The 20,650-nt window shown below is 37.8% G+C and overlaps 1 protein-coding gene and 1 pseudogene across 2 annotated transcripts in view; one reads left to right on the top strand and one right to left on the bottom strand.

The window, feature by feature from the left end:
* The window catches only part of SNTG1 (syntrophin gamma 1), a 1,042,376-nt gene that overhangs the window by 846,267 nt on the left and 175,459 nt on the right, over positions 1 to 20,650 (bottom strand). The gene's annotated exons all lie outside the window — the stretch shown is intronic.
* LOC119509590 overlaps positions 7,281 to 20,650 on the top strand; it is a 47,526-nt pseudogene continuing 34,156 nt past the window's right edge.

The following is a 20,650-nucleotide window of genomic DNA, read 5'->3' as shown; positions in this document are numbered from 1 at the left end:
AACTAGATATAGAGTTACCATTCGATCCAGCGATTGCACTTCTCGGTATATACCCGGAAGATCGGAAAGCAGTGACACAAACAGATATCTGCACGCCAATGTTCATAGCAGCATTATTCACAATTGCCAAGAGATGGAAACAACCCAAATGTCCTTCAACAGATGAGTGGATAAATAAAATGTGGTATATACACACTATGGAATACTACGCAGCAGTAAGAAGGAACGATCTCGTGAAACATGACAACATGGATGAACCTTGAAGACATAATGCTGAGCGAAATAAGACAGGCACAAAAAGAGAAATATTATATGCTACCACTAATGTGAACTTTGAAAAATGTAAAACAAATGGTTTATAATGTAGAATGTAGGGGAACTAGCAGTAGAGAGCAATTAAGGAAGGGGGAACAATAATCCAAGAAGAACAGATAAGCTATTTAACGTTCTGGGGATGCCCAGCTCAGAAGTTAAGTGCATTCACTAGCCAGAGGCATAAACCCATGCCCATGGCAGTTGAACCAAGGCAGGGGCTGGCCCTACAAGGCCATACCATGGTGTGTCCACACCAAGGCTTGCAGCCAATGGCTGTGCCAGAACCAGTTCAAAGTCACTCCCTGAACTCTCCTGCTCACTTCAATTGTGATTTATATTTCATAGAAATCTAAGAGTCATATTTGTCATTATTATTGCCATTCTTTCTTTTTTTAATTCAATTTTATTGTGATATTTTCACATACCATGCAATCATCCAAAGCGTACAATCAATTGTTCACATTACCATCATATAGTTGCTCATTCATCTCATCTATTTTTTTTTTGAACATTTTCCTTGTACCAGAAAAAGTGAAGATAAGAATAGGAAAAAATAAGAGTAAAAAAAGACCACCCACATCGCCCCCCCATCCTATTTTTCCTTTAGTTTTTTGTCCCCATTTTTCTGCTCATCCATCCATACACTGGATAAAGGGGAGTGTGATCCACAAGGCTTTCACAATCACATTGTCACCCCCTGTAGCTACATTGTTATGTCAGGTCCAGATTCATCCCCAGGAGTCATATCCCACATTGCCAGGGAGATTTACACCCCTGGGTGTCAGATCCCACATAGGGGGGGAGGGCTGTGATTTCACCCACCAAGTTGGCTTAGCTAGAGAAAGGGCCACATCTGAGCAACAAACAGGTACTCAGGGGGAGACTCTTAGGCACAATTATACCCGGGTTTAGCATCTCCTTTGCAGTAACAAGCTTCATAAGGGCAACACCCATGATAAACGACTCAGCACATCAAAGCGCCAGTCCTCAATGTTTGTGAGAACATCAGCAATAATCTAGGTGAGGAACCCAACTCCTCTATACTTTCCCCCAGCTCTTCAGGGGGGCTCTGTATGTATTTTTTTCATTGTATCTTTTTTCAATTAACTTTATCAGAAAATTGAAAAAAAAGCAGAAAAAACATTTCAAACAAAAGAAAAATAAAGAAATAAGAAAAAACCAATAACCTGTAATAACTACATTACTTCCAACATGTTCCTACACTACCCTAAGAGAATATTTAGACTATAACACAGCAAAGGAATAAGAAAAACAAGTAATATAAAATAACTACATTTCTATGAACTTGTTCCTATCATTCTCCCTAGAAATTCACAAATCATACTCATTCTTAAGCATTCCCAGGGCATTAACTTTACTCATGATAACTTATCTGTTCTTATTAGATTATCATTCTCCCTTCACTATTTGCTGTCTATTGCTAAATCCCCTACATTCTACATTATAAACCATTTATTTTACATTTTTCAGTATTCACATTAGTGATAACATACAACATTTCTCTTTTTGTGCCTGGCTTATTTTGCTCAGCATTATGTCTTCAGGGTTCATCCATGTTGTCATATATTTCATGACCTTGTTCCTTCTTACTGCCGTGTAATATTCCATCATTTGTATATACCACATTTTGTTTACTCACTCATCTGTTGAAGGACATCTGGGTTGTTTCCATCTCTTGGAAATTGTGAATAATGCTGCTATGAACATTGGCATGCAGATTATTGTTCGTGTCACTGCTTTCAGATCTTCCAGGTATATACCGAGAAGTGCAATTGCTGGATCGAAGGGTAACTCTATATCAAGTTTTCTAAGGAACTGCCAGACTGACTTCCAGAGTGGCTGAACCATTATACAGTCCCACCAACAATGAATAAGAGTTCCAATTTCTCCACATCCTCTCCAGCATTTGTAGTTTCCTGTTTGTTTAACAGCAGCCAATCTAATGAGTGGGAGATGATATCTCATTGTGGTTTTAATTTGTATCTCTCTAATAGCTAGTGAACCTGAACATATTTTTATGTGTTTTTTGGCCATTCATATTTTCTCTTCAGAGAACTGTCTTTTCCTGTCTTTCGCCCATTTTATAATTGTGCTGTCTGAGCTGCTGTCATTGAGTTGTAGGATTTCTTTATATATGCAAGATATCAGTCATTTGTCAGATACATGGATTCCAAACATTTTTTCCCATTAAGTTGGCTGCCTCTTCACTTTTTTGACAAATACCTTTGAGGTACAGAAGCTTTTAAGTTTCAGGAGTTCCCATTTATCTTCTTTGTTGTTGTTGCTGTTGCTTGTGGTTTGGGTGTAAAGTTTAGGAAGTAACCACCTAATACAAGGTCCTGAAGATGTTTCCCTACATTATCTTCTAGGAGTTTTATGGTACTGTCCTTTATGTTGAGGTCCTTAAACCATTTTAGTTACTTTTTGTGTAGGGTGTGAGGTGGGGGTCCTCTTTCATTCTTTTGGATATGGATATCCAGCTCTCCCAGCCCCATTTGTTGAAAAGACTGTTATATCCCAGTTTGGTGGTTTTGGGGGCCTTATCAAAGATCAGTAGACTGCAGATCTGGGGGTTTATCTCTGAATTCTCATTTCAATTCCATTGATCAGTATGTCTATCTTTGTGCCAGTACCATGCTGTTTGGACTACTGTGGCTTTATAATAAGCTTCAAAATCTGGGAGTGTAAGTCCTCCCACTTCGACTTTTTTAGAATGATTTTTTGCAATTCTAGGTATCTTCCCCTTCCAGATAAATTTAATAACTAGCTTTTCCAAGTCTGCAATGTAGGTTGTTGGAATTTTGATAGGGATTGCATTGAATCAGTAGATGAGTTTGGGTAGAATTGACATCTTAATGACATTTAGCCTTTCTATACATGAACAAGGAATATTTTCCCATCTTTTTAGGTCCCTTTCCATTTCTTTTAGTAAAGTTATGTAGTTTTCTTTGTATAGGTCTTTTACATCTTTGGTTAAGTTTATTCCTAGGTACTTGATTTTTTTAGTTGCTATTGAAAATGGTATCTTTTTCTTGAGTGTCTCTTCAGTTCGGTCATTTCTAGTGTATAGGTACATTACTGACTTATGTACATTAATCTTGTATCCTGCTACTTTGCTAAATTTGTTTATTAGCTCAAGTAGCTGTGTCACCTATTTCTCAGGGTTTTCCAGAGATAAGATCATATCATCTGCAAATAATGACAGTTTTACTTCTTCCTTTCCAATGTGGATGCCTTTTATTTCTTTGTCTTGCCAGATTGTTCTGGCTAGCACTTCTAGCACAATGTTTAATAGTGGTGACAGTGGGTATCCTTGTCTCATTCCTGATCTTAGAGGGAAGGCTTTCAGTCTCTCACCATGGAGTACTATGCTGTCTGTGGGTTTTTCATATATGCCCTTTATCATATTGAGGAAGTTTCCTTCAATTCCTACCTTTTGAAGTGTTTTTATTAGAAAAGGATGCTGGATTTTGTTGAATGCTTTTTCAGCATCTATTGAGATGATCATTTGATTTTTTCCCTTTTGATTTGTTAATGTGTTGTATTACATTGATTGATTTTCTAATGTTGAACCATCCTTGCAGGCCTGGAATGAACCCCACTTGGTCATGGTGTATGATTCTTTAATGTGTCTTTTGACTCAATTTGCAAGTATTTTGTTGAGAATTTTTGCATCTATATTCATCAGGGAAGTTGGCCTGTAGTTTTCCTTTCTTGTAGCATCTTTACCTGGTTTTGGAATTGGAGCAATGAAGTTTTGATATGTTGTGTTCTCATTTTCATTCATTTCTATATATTTAGAAATTTCTCTATTTCTTCTTTAACCCATTGATTGTTTAGGAGTGTGTTATTTAACCTCCAGATATTTTTGAATTTTCTAAGTTTCTAATAGTTGTTGACTTCTAATTGTATTCCATTGTGATCAGAGAATGTGCGTTGCATAATTTCAATCTTTTTAAATTTATTGAGGCTTGTTTTATGTCCCAGCATATGATCTATTCTGGAGAAAGTTCCACAAGCACTAGAGGACAATGTGAATCCTGGTGATTTGGGATGTAATGTTATACATATGTCTGTTAATTCAAATTCATTTATCAGATTGTTTAGGTTTTCAAGTTCCTTTTTGGTCCTCTGTCTGTTGATCTATCAATAGGAGTGAGTGATGTATTTAAGTCTCCCACAATTATTGTGCAAACATGTATTGCTTCCTTCAGTTTTGCCAATATTTTTGTCATATATTTTGGGACACTTGATTGGGTGCATAAAACTTTATGATTGTTATTTCTTCTTGTTGAATTGTCCCTTTTATTAGTGTGTAGTGGCATTCTCATAGCATCTTTGCATTTAAATTCTATTTTATCTGAGGTTAACATTGCTTCTCCTGCTTTCTTTTGGCTGTAGCTTGCATGAAATATTTTTACATCCTTTGACTTTCAATTTCTTTGTGTCCCTGTGTCAGAGATGAGTCTCTTGTAAGCAACATATTGATGGTTCATATTTTTTAATACATTCTGCCAATATATATCTTTTAATTGGGGGGTTTAATCCATTCACATTCAATGTTATTACTGTGCAGGCATTTCTTGAATCAGCCATCCTATCCTTTGGTTTATGTTTGTCAGATACATTTTTTCCCCCTCTCTCTCAATTTCCTTTAACATATCCTTACTAAATCTCTTTAGTTTCAAACCTTTCTCCATACCTCTCTCTCCTTTCTTTGTTTCTCTGGTGGTAGGGCCTCCTTTAGTATCTCAAGTAGGGCAGGTCTCTTGTTAGCAAATTCTCTCAGCATTTGTTTGTCTGTGAAAAATTTGAGGTCTCCCTCAAATTTGAAGTAGAGTTTTACTGAATAAAGTATTCTTGGTTGGCAATTTTTCTCTTTCAGAATTTTAAATATGTCATACCCCTGCCTTCTTACTTCCATGGTGGCCACTGAGTAGTTACTGTTTAGTTTTATGCTGTTTCCCTTGCATGTGGTGAACTGCTTCTCTCTTACTGCTTTCAGAACTTGCTCCTTCTCTTCATCATTTCATAATCTCATCAGAATATATCTTGGAGTGGGTTTATTTGGATTTATTCTGTTTGGAGTTCATTGTGCATCTATGATTTCTGTATGTATGTTGTTTAGAATTTCTTTGAATACTCTTCCTAGACCTTTACCCTTCTCTCCCCTCTCTGGAACACCAATGATTCTTATATTTGTGCACTTTATGTTGTTCATCATATCCCTGAGGTACATTTTGATATTTTCAATTTTCCCCCATTCTTTCTTCTGTACTTCACTGTCCATTCTGGTATCTTCCAACTCACTGATTCTCTCCTCAGCTTATTCTAATCTAGTACTGTGTGCATCCAAAATCTTTTTAATTTGATCAACATTTTATTTCGATAAGATCATCTATTTTTTAATTTACTCTTGCAAATTCTTCTTTATGCTCTACTAGGGGCTTCTTCATGTCCTTTATATCCTGTGCCATGATCTTGTTGTTTGTCATTAGTTCTTTGATTAATTGCTCCAAGTACTGTGTCTCCTCTGATCGTATGATTTGGGTGTTTGGGTTTGGGTTATCCATATCTTCTGGTTTATGTGTTTTAAATTTTTCTGTTGTTTTTGGCCTCTTGGCATTTGCTTGTCTTGATAGGGTTCTTTCAGGATATGCATGTTTATTTGAACAATTATCTCTAATTTGTCAGAGCTACTGCTTGGTGGTGTGCACTTTCTATGAATTACCAGCAGATGGCACCCGTGAGCCACCTATTACACTCAAGCCATATTCTCCCTAACTTTGTCTATGTGGTGAGTGGGGGTCCAAATCTTGTGGGGGTTCAGTCAGTGCGTCAAATTTCCTTGTGTATTTGGTGCTACCAGCCCTGAATGTGGGGTGCATGTAGTGGTTATGGCAGGACAGTGCCTTTAAGTACCAAATCTCCCAGGTATTCCTGGAGACCTAAAGCTGTTGCAGGAGTCTAAACCTTTGGCTGTCTGCTCACAGTCTGTCTGTGCCATGGACCCACAAGTCCTTGGTATTGGTGTAGGGCTCCTGGGACTTCCATGTGGGCCCTGCCTCCAAGGCCCTCTGTAGGGGGAAGACAGCACAACATCACAGGTGAGCACAGTCCCCAAGGGAAGCTCTGGGCAGCTGCACCTTGCAGGGGCATTCCCAGCCTGCTGAGAGGTTGGCTGTACAGGGCGTGATAAATTCCCCCTTCAGTGGACCTCAGCCTCCTAGCTCTGGGACAATTAGCTGTGGGTATGCAAAATGCTATTATCCATTCCAGATACTGAGGCAGGTGCCTGGGGTTTGGACGGTGCTTCCCAGTGCACTTGACTGCGTTCCATACCTTGTGGGCTGCAGTGCCACACAAGGGCATTCTCAGTTCGCTGAAAAGATGGCTGTATGGGGCATGGTAATTTCCCCCTTTTTGCAGACCTCTGACTTCCAAGCTCCAGGATAATTAGCTGAAGGTGTGCAAAAGACTGTTGTCTATGCTGGATACTGAAGCTGGTGCCCAGGGTAGGGAAGGCACTCCCCCCATGCTCAACTGCACAGCTCTCACTGCCCAATCCACAGCTGCTTTGGGGATTTTTAAACTAATCCCTCTCCAAACACCAACCCCTGATTTCTTCCAACTGCAGTGTGGCTGCTGGCTCCCTAGCAGCTTCACTCACTCATTTCTGAATGCAAACTCTCGATTTCGCCAAGTGCACAGTATGTGTGGATTTAGCAGAACTCATCCAGTCAGTGCAGCCCTAAAACTGGTATTCTGGGACACTTTCTGTCTTTTATCTAGTGTTTTTCATGGAGAGGTTTTTTTGCCATCTTCCTTCCCATCCATTCTTTTAGTATAGAAAATATCAAAGCACTGAATTTACTGAGTATAAGTGAAATTTTGCATTTTCCTTGCTCTAAGGCAGTGATAGTCTTTAGAAGAACATATGGAAGATGGTAAAAAGGACAGAGGAAGAGGTTTCCAGGTAAGTTTTAAGGTCTAAATATTAAAAAGCCTCAAGAACCCTGTTAAAATTCCGTAGTTCAAATCACATTTCCTGAAACCCACATTTGCATTCATGACTAAGATTTTTAAGACAAAACATAAAATAGATGTTTTAACTTTTGCCATCAGCACCTCATGCTGGGATATAAGGAATCCTACTGTATTTGGAAAACTATCATCAACAAAACAGCACCATTATAAGTACTACTTGACTTTGTAAATTGTGTAGATCTGTCATCTGATCTCTTGAGAGTATACACATTCTTCTCCCATCTAATTTCACTTATTTTCATCCATAAATATGAGTGACCCAATCTCAGACCATCTAACTTTAGGCTGCTCCTAGAGAAAATGAATTCATGCAACACTGACTCACCCATTTCTAATTATTGATATTGTTGCTTTCCTATAAGATCCCTCTCATACTATCAGTGTGTCCCTCTCCTCGGACTCCTTTCCAAAGACATCAAACAGGGTCAATTCTTCATGAGCCTAAAAACACCTTTCACCTTACTCTTCTTCTTTTTCTCACCATGTTGATCATCCATTTATGGTCACACTTATCTGGACTAGTGTTGAGATAGTTTTCCTACCATATATTTACAATAAACATTAACCAATTGATGGTTTTCTTTGTTTTGTTTGTTTGCTTTTGTTTTTGCCACTGAAATCACACAATTATGTACTTATCCCCCACCTGGACAATTTGAAATATTCACTTAACTACAGTCTTGAGCTCCATTTTTCCCCTCATTAATACACTAACTTTGTGAGAATGACTAAAAGATAGAGACCTACCCTCACATCCTTTACCAAATCAAGAAAAATGTGTGACATGGTAATTATTTCTGAACTCCATACATTCCCACAAACCATAGCTCTGCCTGAAAATGCAGATGGTAAATATCCCTGAACCTCACACTTCCAGGCAGGAAATAGCTAATCAGGTTTACTTAATTAAATTCAGTTCCATTCAGTTTAATTCAACGCCTTATCAAAAATATAGGCCAAGTTACAGGGAAATCCATCAATACAAGATTGACCTGCTGCTATTAGTGGTTTAAAAATCTGACTTGTTTTAATTTGCTCCTGTTTTCCAGAATTTGTAAAAGACTTGCTTTGGGCATTTTGCTCTGAAGTACTCTGAAATGACCTCCCACAGCCTTCAGCCCAGCTGCCTTTGGTAAAAAATGTCCTGGCCTCTTCTCTACCATATCTCAAGGTAGGACTGTGTATTTTGCCCCCCATAATCCCAAGAATTTGTGACAATTTTTTATTATAACACTCATCAGCATGATTATCTCATTTAATCTGCATCACAGCCTGGAGATGTAGCCATTATCTCATTACAGGGTGTTTCTGTCTCCATCACTGAGCCCCATGGAGATTGAGGACCTCGCTCAAGTGGCCTAATTGGAAAGATACGGAGCATCTACTCAGGGTCTACTCAGGGTCTTTACTTCATGATGCCCTGTTGGTGTCTAGTGGTCTTGCCAATGGCTGTTTGGGGACAATCCTCCTTGTGATGCAGCACACATGGCAGGTGTTTGAGAGGATAAAGACCCCTGACTCACCACCAGCATGACCTCGGTTGGGCTTTCCCAGGCTTCCTGCAGCTCCAAGAGTCCCCAGGCTATATTTTAACTCTGTAGAACATTTCATTAGTTTTGCTACCTTAATGGGATGAATAAACGTATCATATGGAAAGGTCTTGTCTAGAAAGAGCAACTGAAGAGATAATGACAATTAAATGCAAAACACAACCCTGAATGGGATCTAGCAAGGCAGGAGAAAAGGCTCAAAAGGACATCAATGGGACAGATGAAAAATTGGAATATAGATTGTTATATTCATTCTTTATCAATGTTAAATATCTTGACCTTTATAACTGTACTTAAGGTGGCTACATAAGTAAATATCCTTGCTTTTAGAAAACGGACATGGCAGTATTAAGTGTTCAAGGAGCATGATGCATACAATCTACATTCATATGTTCAGAAAATGGATAGATGGATAGATGGATAAATACATATAATGGCTGGGCAAATGAAGCATAATTTTAAAATTGATGGATCTGGGTGTCTGAGGGGAATGGGGGAAATGGAGGTATATTACAGTTCTCTACATGGGTTTGTATTTTTTTTTGTAACTGTACTGTAACTTTGAACGTATTTCAAAATTCTGAGATTCTGAATAAGTAGTCTGCAGACTGCAATTTGAGGACCTGTGGGTTTTGTTGTAGCTAAGATTTAAGATCAGCATGAAGAAGAATCATTTTATAATAAAGTTTATCCATTTCTGAATCACAATTCTTAGAATCTGGGTACCTATCAGGTACAAAAGGAAATTCTTTTATATCCTACATAAAGAAGAGAGTAAAGTAAAAATTCTGGGTGCATTGAATATTCCATTTATAACCTGAGAAACAAAAGTATTTGAAGTTTCCTCTCTATTATAGCTCATTACAATAAGCATCATCAGTCAATATAAAGAAATAATCTCTATTGTCACCATCTGCACTTCTGTAAAAATGTCTTTTTCCAAAAACTATGTGGATCAAGAAAACACAGATTACCAGGAGAAGTAAATTAATGATGCCTAAATAAATTAGGCAATACTTATTACAAGAAGAAAATATTTTACAGATAAAATATATTTCAAACAGAATGTAATTGAAAGTTTATTACCCCCCAAATGATTGCATTGTACATAGTAAACTTTATTATCCTCAAATGGAATTAATCGACTCAGCCAGCTTTGTTTGCATTAAACCCAATGACTTAGAAGTGAAATGAATAGCAGGCAGCTGTCTATGCAGACTTGTTTCCACCTCCCACATAAAAAGGCCTTGCGTAAATATGTCAAAACCCACTACAGGAAAGCAGAGGTATTTTAGTGCTACGAGTTGTGGGAAATTTGCCTTCTCTAATTAATGAAAAAATAAGGAGTATAAGACAAAAGAGAAGGAGCATAGCTTTCCTTCAAAACGAAATAGTTTCCCTTCTGACTTCCTATTTATCAATGAGCAATGAGAGGAAACCACTTTGAGTGTGATTTTTTACTGAAGGAAACAAGGAAGTCCAGGATGAGTGATGGAATGCAGAGACAAAAAAGTCTGATGGGTTTCTGATCTTTTCTAAAGGTTAGCAATACAGAGATAATGGATTTGCTGTCAAATGGCCTCTTGTTTCAGAATCTCACACACTTGTGAAGGTTACCATTATTTTCACAGCATCACAATGTCACCGACAGGGCAAAGTTAACATGCGTGTTCTGAGAACACCTTTCTCTCTCTTGGGATATACGCATCCCTGTGGACAATGTCTTCCACACAGTGAGATTACAAGAAGTATAAAAGTGATCTGCATTTCAGTTTGCAGGAGTATTCCAAGCTTCCATGCCATACAATAATTTCCTCATTACCACACTGCTTGCCACTCTTAAGATACCCTCATGTTTTGGGGTCAATGTTTTTGCTTATGTTTGTGCTGAGTGTCTGAGCCACATTTTGATCATGATTTTCTTACTTTGAGCTAACTGGGTGGATCCAAAGGTGGATGTAGATGTGGGTGGATGGATCCATGAATGGATAGCAGATGGAGCATAAATGGATGATGGAGGGATGAACAGATGCATGAATGGCTGAGGCAATTTTCTCATAGACATGAAAAGTATGACAAACTAAGGCTTTGCTGAGAATAATTGGAAATTGTAAAAAAGTAAAAAGAAGTTCTTTGGATTTCACTCAACCATGAGATTATTGTTCCTCCATTTGAAGTAATAAATACATTTCCCAATTTAGCATACTCATTTGTATTTCCTGTGTTTATAAACCTATCCTCTACAATTCCTCTTTCAGAAGACAGGATATCTTATCAAATAGAGAACTTATATAATTTTCCTCTGATCTATCAGAAAGAGAATGAAAACTTTTTTTAAATTCTTATTAAGAAATATTTCATATACCAAAAAATCCACTCAGGTAAATATTCACTTCATTGGTTTTTCATATATTCACAGAGTTGTGCAATTATCACCACAACATAGTCAGGAATTTTCAGCCCCTTCAAAAAAAACCCATACACATTAACAATCACTTCTCTTTCCTTCTTTTCCTTTACCCCAACTGTGCCAGTTTGGATAGATCATATCCCCCCAAAAAGAGTTATGATCTTTTAAACCAATTTGTTGGGTGGAATCTTTTGATTGAGTGTTGCCATGGAAATGTGATTCACTCAACTGTGGGTTAAACTTTTGGTTAAATGATTTCCATGGATGTGTTACCCCACACATTCAGTGTGGGTCTTACTTAAATTGCTGGAGTCCTATAAAAGCTCACAAACAGAAGGAGCTCAGAGCATTTGAGAGTGATTTTTGGAGAGATGCTTGGGAGCTGATGCCTAGAGACGCTTGGAGATGTTTGGAGATGCTAGCCCAGTTTGCTCCAGAGAAGCTAAGAGAGACAAGCCCAGAGACATTTTAGAGAACACAATTTTGAAAACACAACCTGGGAGCAAAGGAACAGGAGATGCCAGCCACGTGCCTTCCCCGCTGACAGAGGTGTTGCAGGTGCTATCCACCTTTTCTCAGTGAAGGTATCCTCTTGTTGATGCCTTGGCTTGGATACTTTTTGGCCTTAGGACTGTAAATTTGTAACCAAATAAACCCCCTTTATAAAAGCCAATCAATTTCTGGTATTTTGCATAACAAAAGCAATAGCAAACCAGAACACCATCCCCAGCTCTATCCTTAGGCAACTAATCTTTCTGTCTCCAATTCTTTGCCAATTCTGGATATTTAAAATATACAGAATCAGTCTGAGTGTGGTTCATTGTGACTGGCTTCTTACATTAAGCATAATGTCTTCAAGGTCCCTCCATATGGTAGCATGTTTCAGTTTCTCAATGCTTTAATACCAAATATTATTCCATTTTACAGGACTCAATATTTTGCTTATCTATTGATCATTATTTGGGCATTTAGGATGTTTCCATGTATTGGCTATTATGTTGTTATGAAGCTGCAAGCTACATCTTTCTGTGTGGATATATATTTTCATTGCTATACCAGTGGGAATTGCTGGAGATATGATAACTTTATGTTTAGCATTTTGAGGAAATAAATGCCAAACTGTTTGCATCTTCCCATCAGCAATATATAAAGATTCAATTTTTCCACATCCTGTCCAATACTTTTTTATTGTCTGTCTACTTGAATTTACCCATCTTGCTGGGTAGGGATTGTTATCCGATGGTGGTTTTGATTTGCATTTCTCTGATGACTAACAATGTTAAACAACTTTTGATCACAATTGCTATATTTTTTTTAGAGAAATGTCTATTCAAGTCCTTTCCCCCTTTAATATGACTTTTTACTATTGAGTTGCAAGGTTTTGTTATATATTCTGGATAATAGACCCTTTTCAGTTATGTACTTACAAATATATTCTCCCATTATATAGGTTGTCTTTTCTCTTTCTTGATAGTGGCCTTTCATGTACAAATTTTTGTTCAATTTTGAAGAAGTCTAATTTATTTATTTTTTTTTCTTTTTGTATTTTTTCATTTAGGAGTCATCTATAAGAAACCATTACCTAACCTATGGTTACCAATATTTACTTCCATGTTTTGATCAAAGAATTTTATAGTTTTAGCTCTTAACATTCGGTCTATGATCTGTTTTCAGCTATTTATTTTTAGTATTGTTTGGGGTGGAGAGCCAAACTCCTACTTTACAAATGCATATCCACTCGTTCCAGCACTATTTGTTAGAAAAACAAACAAACAAAACTATTCTTTCCTCCAATGAATAGTTTGGCAGCCTTGTCAGAAATCAGTTGAGCATAAACGTGAAAGTTTACTTCTGGATTCTCAATCCTATCCCATTGATTATATGTCTACCCTTACCCCAATACCTCAATGCTTTTATTAATATAGCTTGCCTTAGGTCTTGGAATCAGAAAGGTCAAGTCCTCCAACTATGTCCTCATTTTTACTGATTATTTTAGCTATTCTGTGCTGTTGCATTTCCATATGAATTTTATGAGCAGCTTGCCAAATTTTGCAAAATACTTATGAATTTTTAAACAAAATTATGTGAAAACTATAGATTAATTTTTGGAATGTTGTCATGTTAATCATGCTGATTATTCCAGTTTGCTAACGCTGCTATTAAGCAAAACACGAGATGGATTGGCTTTCATAAAGGGGATTTATTAGGTTACAAATTTACAGTTTTAAGGCCATAAAGGTGTCCAAATTAAGGCATCAACAAGAGGATATCTTCACTGAGAAATGGTGGATGGTGTCTGAAACACCTCTGTCAGTGGGGAGGGCACGTGGCTGGCATCTGCTGGTCCATTGCTCCCAGGTTCTGGTTTCAGAATGCCTTTCTCCAAAATGTCCCTGGGCTTCTGTCTCTCTTAGCTTCTCTCTTTCAGCTCCTGTGCATCCTTGCTTGTTCTTCCAGGTCATTTCTCTCTAATCATCTTGCGCCTCTCTTAGCTTCTCTGGGGCAAACTCTGGAAATCATCTCTTAGCTTAGCATCCCCAAATGTCTTTCTGTCTGCAGCTCCAGGTGTCTGGGTCTGTCAGCTCTTAGCTTCTCCCGGGGGCAAACTCTGGATTACATACCTTAGCTTCTCTCCAAAATGTCTCTCTCAGCTTCTCTGAGCTCCTTCTGTCTGTGAGCTCTCTTAAAGGACTCCAGTAAACTAATTAAGACCCACCCTGAATGGGCAGAGTCACACCTCCATGGAAATAACCTAATCAAAAGGCCTCACCCATGGTTAGATGGATCACATCTTCTTGGAATCAACCTAATCAAAAGATTGCACCCGTCATAAGTCTGTCCCTACAAGACAGCATTAAAGAACATAGTCTTTCTTGGGGTATGTAACAGTTTCAAACCAGAACACTGATGACTATAGGGTATCTTTTCATTAATTTAGAAATCCTTTTAATTTCTTTTAAAAAGTTTGTATGTTTTGGTGTTCAAGTATTGCATTTATTTTGCTAATTTTTACTTATTATTTTTATACTAGTATTAAATTAATATTAATCTTTTGGTTTCATTGATAGTCTATACTTAATTTTTCAATTCCTTTTACATTTACTTCTGCTCTAACTTTATTATTTCCTTCCTTCTACTTGTTTTGGGTTTAGTTTGCTCTTATTCTTAGCTACTTAAGGTGGAAGTTTAGATTGTTGATTTAAGATATTTGTTTTTTAATATGAGCATTTACAACTAAAATTTTCCTCTAAGCACAGCTTTTAAGAATGTCTTAAGTTTTGATATATTGTCCATTCATTTTCATTCAGCTCACACTATCTTCTAATTTACATATGCACTTCAGAAGAATGTATATTCTGCTGTTAGGTCGAGTGTTCTATAGATGCCTGCTACACCTAACTGTTTCACAGTGTTTTTCAAGTTTTCATCTTTTCTTGACCTTCTGCCTTCTTGTTCTATCCATTATTGAAAGTGGGCATTGAATCTGCAACTAATTTACTCAATTATCTCTTCCTTCCTCCAATTATGTCAGTTTTTGCTTTGAGTATTTTTAAGCTCCATTTTCACTTGCATATATTTATAATCTTTATATCTTCCTGATGAATTGACAATATTATGAATACAAAATGTGTTTCTTGATGCTTAGCAAAACTTTTTGTCTTAAAGTTGTTTTCTCTGATATAGTTTTTTATTCCAGCTCTCTATTAATTGAACTTGTAGTTGTATTTCTTTTTTCATTCTTTTTGTTTTTCAACCTAACTGTGTCTTTGATTGTAAAAAGTGCCTCATTTAGACAGCTTACAGTTGAATCATGTATGTTTATCCATCTGCCAATCTTTGCCTTCTGTTGGGGTGTTTAATTCATTCAAATTAATATAACTATTATTGATAATGTAGAATTCACATCTGTCATTTTGTTTTCTAGACAGCCTATATATTTTGTATTTATATGTTCATTCATAACTATCTTTTTTGTGTATTAGATATTTTCTAGTGCACTTTTTAAATTCATTGTTGTTCCTTTTACTGTATAATTTCAGTCACTGTCTTCCAGGTTTCCTGTAAGAAAAAAAAAATCATGGGCCAAGGGCTCCTATAGAGCCTCACAGTGTGGAGGACAGAATGGGGGCTTTAAAAGTTTTTATTTGGGAGACGCCGGTGGCTGCGGAGTGCTGAGCAGGTGGCAGTCCATGCTGGCCGGGCTGGAATGAGCCCTGGCATTGGTCAAGCTGGCCAGGAGGGTCTGGCCCATAATCTCAGGGAGAAGCACTTAGAAGGCAGGTGCTTTATTCAAATGGAGAAAAGCAAAACAACAATGGCAAACTTAATTAAAGATACCAGAAGCAGGAACTGGGGACTTAGGAAGAGAACCAACCAAGACCTTCACCTATGACTTTTTTTGAATTCTGTGTATATAAAAAGTCCAGATTATGTTTCAAGAATTTTCAAAATCATTGGCATAGATGTCATGAAATCTCATTTGAAGGTTATAATGCTTGTGTCTTTGCATATGGGCAAACTGGACTGGGAAAGTCATACACTATGATGGGAAATTCTGGTGATTCTGACTTAATACCTCAGATCTGTGAAGGGCTCTTCTGCAGATAAATGAAACCACAAGATGGAATGAAGCATATTTTCAAACTGAAGTCAGTTACTTAGAAATTGTAATGAACACTTGAGAGATCTACTTAGGCGAAAGTCATCCAAAACCTTCAATTCAAGAGTCTATGAACATCCAAAAGAAGGACCTTATGTTGAGGGTAAGAGTAAATAGTTCATAGTCTATGCATCTTGAGAATTTATGTAAAAATAATGCTTTTGAATGAAAGAATGTAGCATAATGGTGGAATTTAAAAATTTGTTTATTTTTGGCATTTAGTTAGAGTAACAAAATGATATGAGCTATCATTTTGCAACAGTTGTTTAGCAAATTCATACTTCACTGGGTGTTTACTGATTTCATGGAGCTTGCCAGTAGATTTCCTTTGATTTTAGAACTCTGGAAATTTGTTTTCCAGTGTTCTCAGGCAAGATGAGCAAACCGTTTCTGGGCTATTAAATGCTATTGCATTTTAGCAGTACATTGTACAGACCCTAACAATGATATATGATAAAATATTCAAAGACCTCTCACCTGCTAAGAAGAGCATGTGCAGTTTGCTGTGCTGGGCTTCTCTGCATTTGTGTTGTGATACATGCATTATGTTCCAGTCAGTTGTGAGGAATGCCCAAAGAAATGATGGCTCAAACACTGACCCTTGCTAAATATTTTCTTTAAAACATAGCCTGGATTTAAGGCCAACCCTGTAGTGAAACTAATTTCACTTGCCCTGCATTCTAGAGACCCAGCTTGACATGGGAGAAAAGGGGGCTGACTAATGGCTGGCTGCAGGATTCACACACACAAACATGCTTTCATGTGGCAATTGTGCTTCATGGGTTTGTCTTGGAGGCTAGGCTGTCATAGGATTAAAAGTGTTCCTATTCTGGTTGTCTTTTTTAACTGGCAATATCAGGTGCACCACCGGGAACCCATCTGTCTTAGTTTGCTAATGCTGCAGAATGCAAAACACCAGAGATGGATTGGCTTTTATAAAACAGGGATTTATTTCGCTACACAGTTACAGTCTTAAGGCCACAAAGCGTCCAAGGCAACACATCAGCAATCGGGTACCCTCACCGGAGGATGGCCAATGGCCTCCGGAAAACCTCTGTTAGCTAGGAAGGCAGCTGGCATCTGCTCCAAAGCTCCGGCCTCAAAACGGCTTTCTCCCAGGACGTTCCTCTCCAGCAAGCTTGCTTCTCTTCAAAACATCACTCCCAGCTGCACTCTCTTTTCTCCCCCCAAGTTAGCTCATTTATATAGCTCCACTGATCAAGGCCCACCCCCGAATGGGCGGGGCCACGCCTCCATGGGAACATCTCATCTGAATCATCTCCCACAGCTGGGTGGGGCACATTCCAAGCAAATCCAACCAGCACCAAAAACATCTGCCCCACACAAGACCACAAAGATAATGGCATTTGGGGGACACAATACATTCAAACTGGCACACCATCTATATTTTATTAAATGCCCAGTTGAACTTTTACTTTCTACGCCCAACGCAAGGTCTGCAACTATGCAGTTGTTTTGTGGAGTGTGAAATAGAACCATTACTGTTAATAGTTTTTAGCCTAACATGTGGCTTTATGTTTTCCTGTTAATTATGTAATCAGATAACACATTATAAAGCTGGTATATTAACAGACAGAATAATCAAAAATCCAATATATCTGACCCAAAAACTTATAGCAATTGTGTTTCTGATAAATGTGCTATTCAAGCAGTATGGGACATATGGGTATTTAACATGTCTGGGAGAAGAAAACCAGTAAGTTAGGACCTTATCTCAGTTTTCACATCTGGATAAATAGCAAATGGAGCAAAGATTTAAATGGAAGAAATGAAATAATAAAATGGCTAAAAGAAACTATGGGCTAATATCTCTTTCAAAAACTAGGGAAAGGAAGGATTTTAAAATTTTTACTTAAAACTCAGAAAGCAAATGCTGAGTTTGAAATGATAAAAAAATGAAACTTGATGCTTGGCAGAAAAACCTTAAGCAAAGCAAAAAGCCAAATGACAAAATGGGGAATACTTTTAATTCAAATTTCAGACAAAGTAGTGATTTCCTTAATATATAAAGAGCTCCCATATATCAGTAAGGACAGGTTCACTAACCAAGTAGAAAAATGGATAAAGGATGTGAATAGACAGCTCACAAAAGTGGAAATACAGATGATTTTTAAATGATGGAAAGAATGTTTAGCTTCACTCATTCTAAGAGTAAAGCATAATAACATACACTGAAAAGACACATTGAGATGGCATTTGTCTCCTACCCCTGGCAGATAGAAATAAGCTTGATAAGACAGCACTGGGTTTGGTCTTGGGAAAAGGCTCGCTAATGCATTGATACATCTGAGTATAAATTGTCTGCCATGGGGACAATTTTGCAATGTCTATCAAAATTACAAATGGCCTTTGATCCTGCAATTCTACCTGTATGTATTTATTCTGTAAATATATACACCCATTCAGAAAGACCTCTGAACAAGATTATTTGCAGCAACATTATTTGAGGTTGGAAAGCAAAATTAAGCAGACTCTAGTGCCTCAATTGGAGATGGGTTAGACTGGTTAAATTGATTATGGACCATGTATACAATGAAAAATGAATGAGGGAAGCTGGAGGAGCTAAGATGGAAGCATAGAGAGGTGTGGAATTTAGTTAGTCCCCTAGAACAACTAATAAACCAGGAGCAACTAGTACATAATCTGGAACTGCTGGGAGACAACCATGACTGTCCACACATCACACACCAACCTGGATTGGGAGGAATGCCTGAGATTGCAGTATAAAATCTATAAGTAAAAATTACAGACCCAAGCCAGGAATCCCCTCTCTCCATGGCAGACTGAGTTGCAGAACCACCCTGTGGGAGAAAGCAGTATTCTTGAAATGAGTGAATATAGCTCACTGGGGTTTTAATTAACAAATGTGGACTGTTGAATACAAGCTACAAACATAGAGAAGCAGCAAATTACTCTGTGGAGAGGAAGTGGGGCTCCCAGTGGAGAGGTGGTGGGGCTGACAGAGAAGATAAATAATTTAAAAAAGAAAAAAATACAGAGACTTTTAGAGACTGACCTTAGAGAGTTGTAAAATACCTGTGCCCCAGAAGGGGGAGCTCAGAAGACCAGGCATTCTATCTGACTGACAGGCAAAATTAGCTCTGAAGGGGGGCTTTCTTTCCCTTTTCCTCTCTCAACCTGAATGACTCAGTGGAGCCTCAGCCATTTCTAGTTCACAGCCCTTTGACCCACAGATGGGTGGAGTTGACAGAGTCAGGAAGACTAAGAGACTATTGAAATGCAAAAGATAGCTCCCTAGTGGGTGTATCTTCCCTACTAGGAAGGAAACGGAGCCCAGCTCAAGGGCTTGCCTCCTCTAAGAACTCAGAAGCCAGGGCCTGGGGGAAAACAGTCAAAAGAGAAATAACCTAAGTTAAGAATTTAACTCTTTACACCACTCAGGAGTGACAGGCTAACAGGTGCCACCTGCTGGGCAGATTAGGTAAAGCACAGCAGCTAGAGACCTCACTAGCTAACCCCATTCTAAGACCTGAACCCATTCTGGTCTGGGAAAATCTAATTGGTTTACTGGGGAAGCCAGATGCCTAGACAACAGAGGATACAAACTATATGGGGAAGGGTGGATATATGGCCCAGTTAAAGGAACAAAATTACACCTCAATCAAGATACAGTTGAGATATTGTTTCACTTTAATGAAACAGTAAATTAAAGATTTTCAAAGAAATATGCTCAACCAAATCAAAAACCAAATCAATGAGTTCAGGGAAGATAGAAAAAAGATAAAGGATATAAAGAAAACACTGGGTGAAAATATGGTAGAAATTGAAAGTTTGAAAAAACTACTCACAGAATCTGTGGAAATAAAAGGAACAACACAAGAGATGGGAAGCACAATGGAGACATATAACAGCAGAGTTCAAGAGGCAGAAGAAAACACTCAGGAACTGGAGAATAAGAAACCTGAAATCCTACACACAAAAGAACATACAGGAAAAAGAATGGAAAAATATGAGCAACATCTCAGGGTACTGAATGACAACATGAAGTGCATGAATGTACATGTCACGGGTGCCCCAGAAGGAGAAGAAAAGGGAAAAGGGGCAGACACAATAATAAAGGAAATAATCAATGAAAATTTCCCATCTCTTATGAAAGATATAAAATTACAGATCCAAGAAGTGAAGCATACCCCAAACACAACAGATGTCAAAAGGCCTGTGCCAGGTAACTTAATAATCAGATTATCAAATATCAAAAACAAAGAGAAAATCCTGAAAGCAGCAAGAGAAAAGCAATCCATCACATACAAAGGAAGCTTGCTAAGACTATGTGTGGATTTCTTAGTAGAAACCATGGAGGCAAGAAGGAAGTGGTGTGATATATTTAAGATACTGAAAGAGAAAAACTGCCAACCAAAAATCCTATATTTGGCAAAACTCTCTTTCAAATATGAGGGAGAGTTTAAAATATCCTCTGACAAACAATGAGAGAGTTTGTGAACAAGATACCTGCTCTAGAGGAAATACTAAAGGGACAACAACAGACATATAGGAAAAGAGAGGAGTGAGAGGTTTGAAACACAATTTTGGGTGATGGTAGCACAGCAATGTAAATACACTAAACAAAGATGACTGTGAGTATGGTTGAAAGAGGAAGGTTAGGAG

The sequence above is a fragment of the Choloepus didactylus genome, chromosome 14 (genome assembly GCF_015220235.1).
Source record: "Choloepus didactylus isolate mChoDid1 chromosome 14, mChoDid1.pri, whole genome shotgun sequence".
Classification (NCBI taxonomy): Eukaryota; Metazoa; Chordata; class Mammalia; order Pilosa; family Megalonychidae; genus Choloepus; species Choloepus didactylus.
This window is presented reverse-complemented; position numbering and strand designations above follow the sequence as displayed.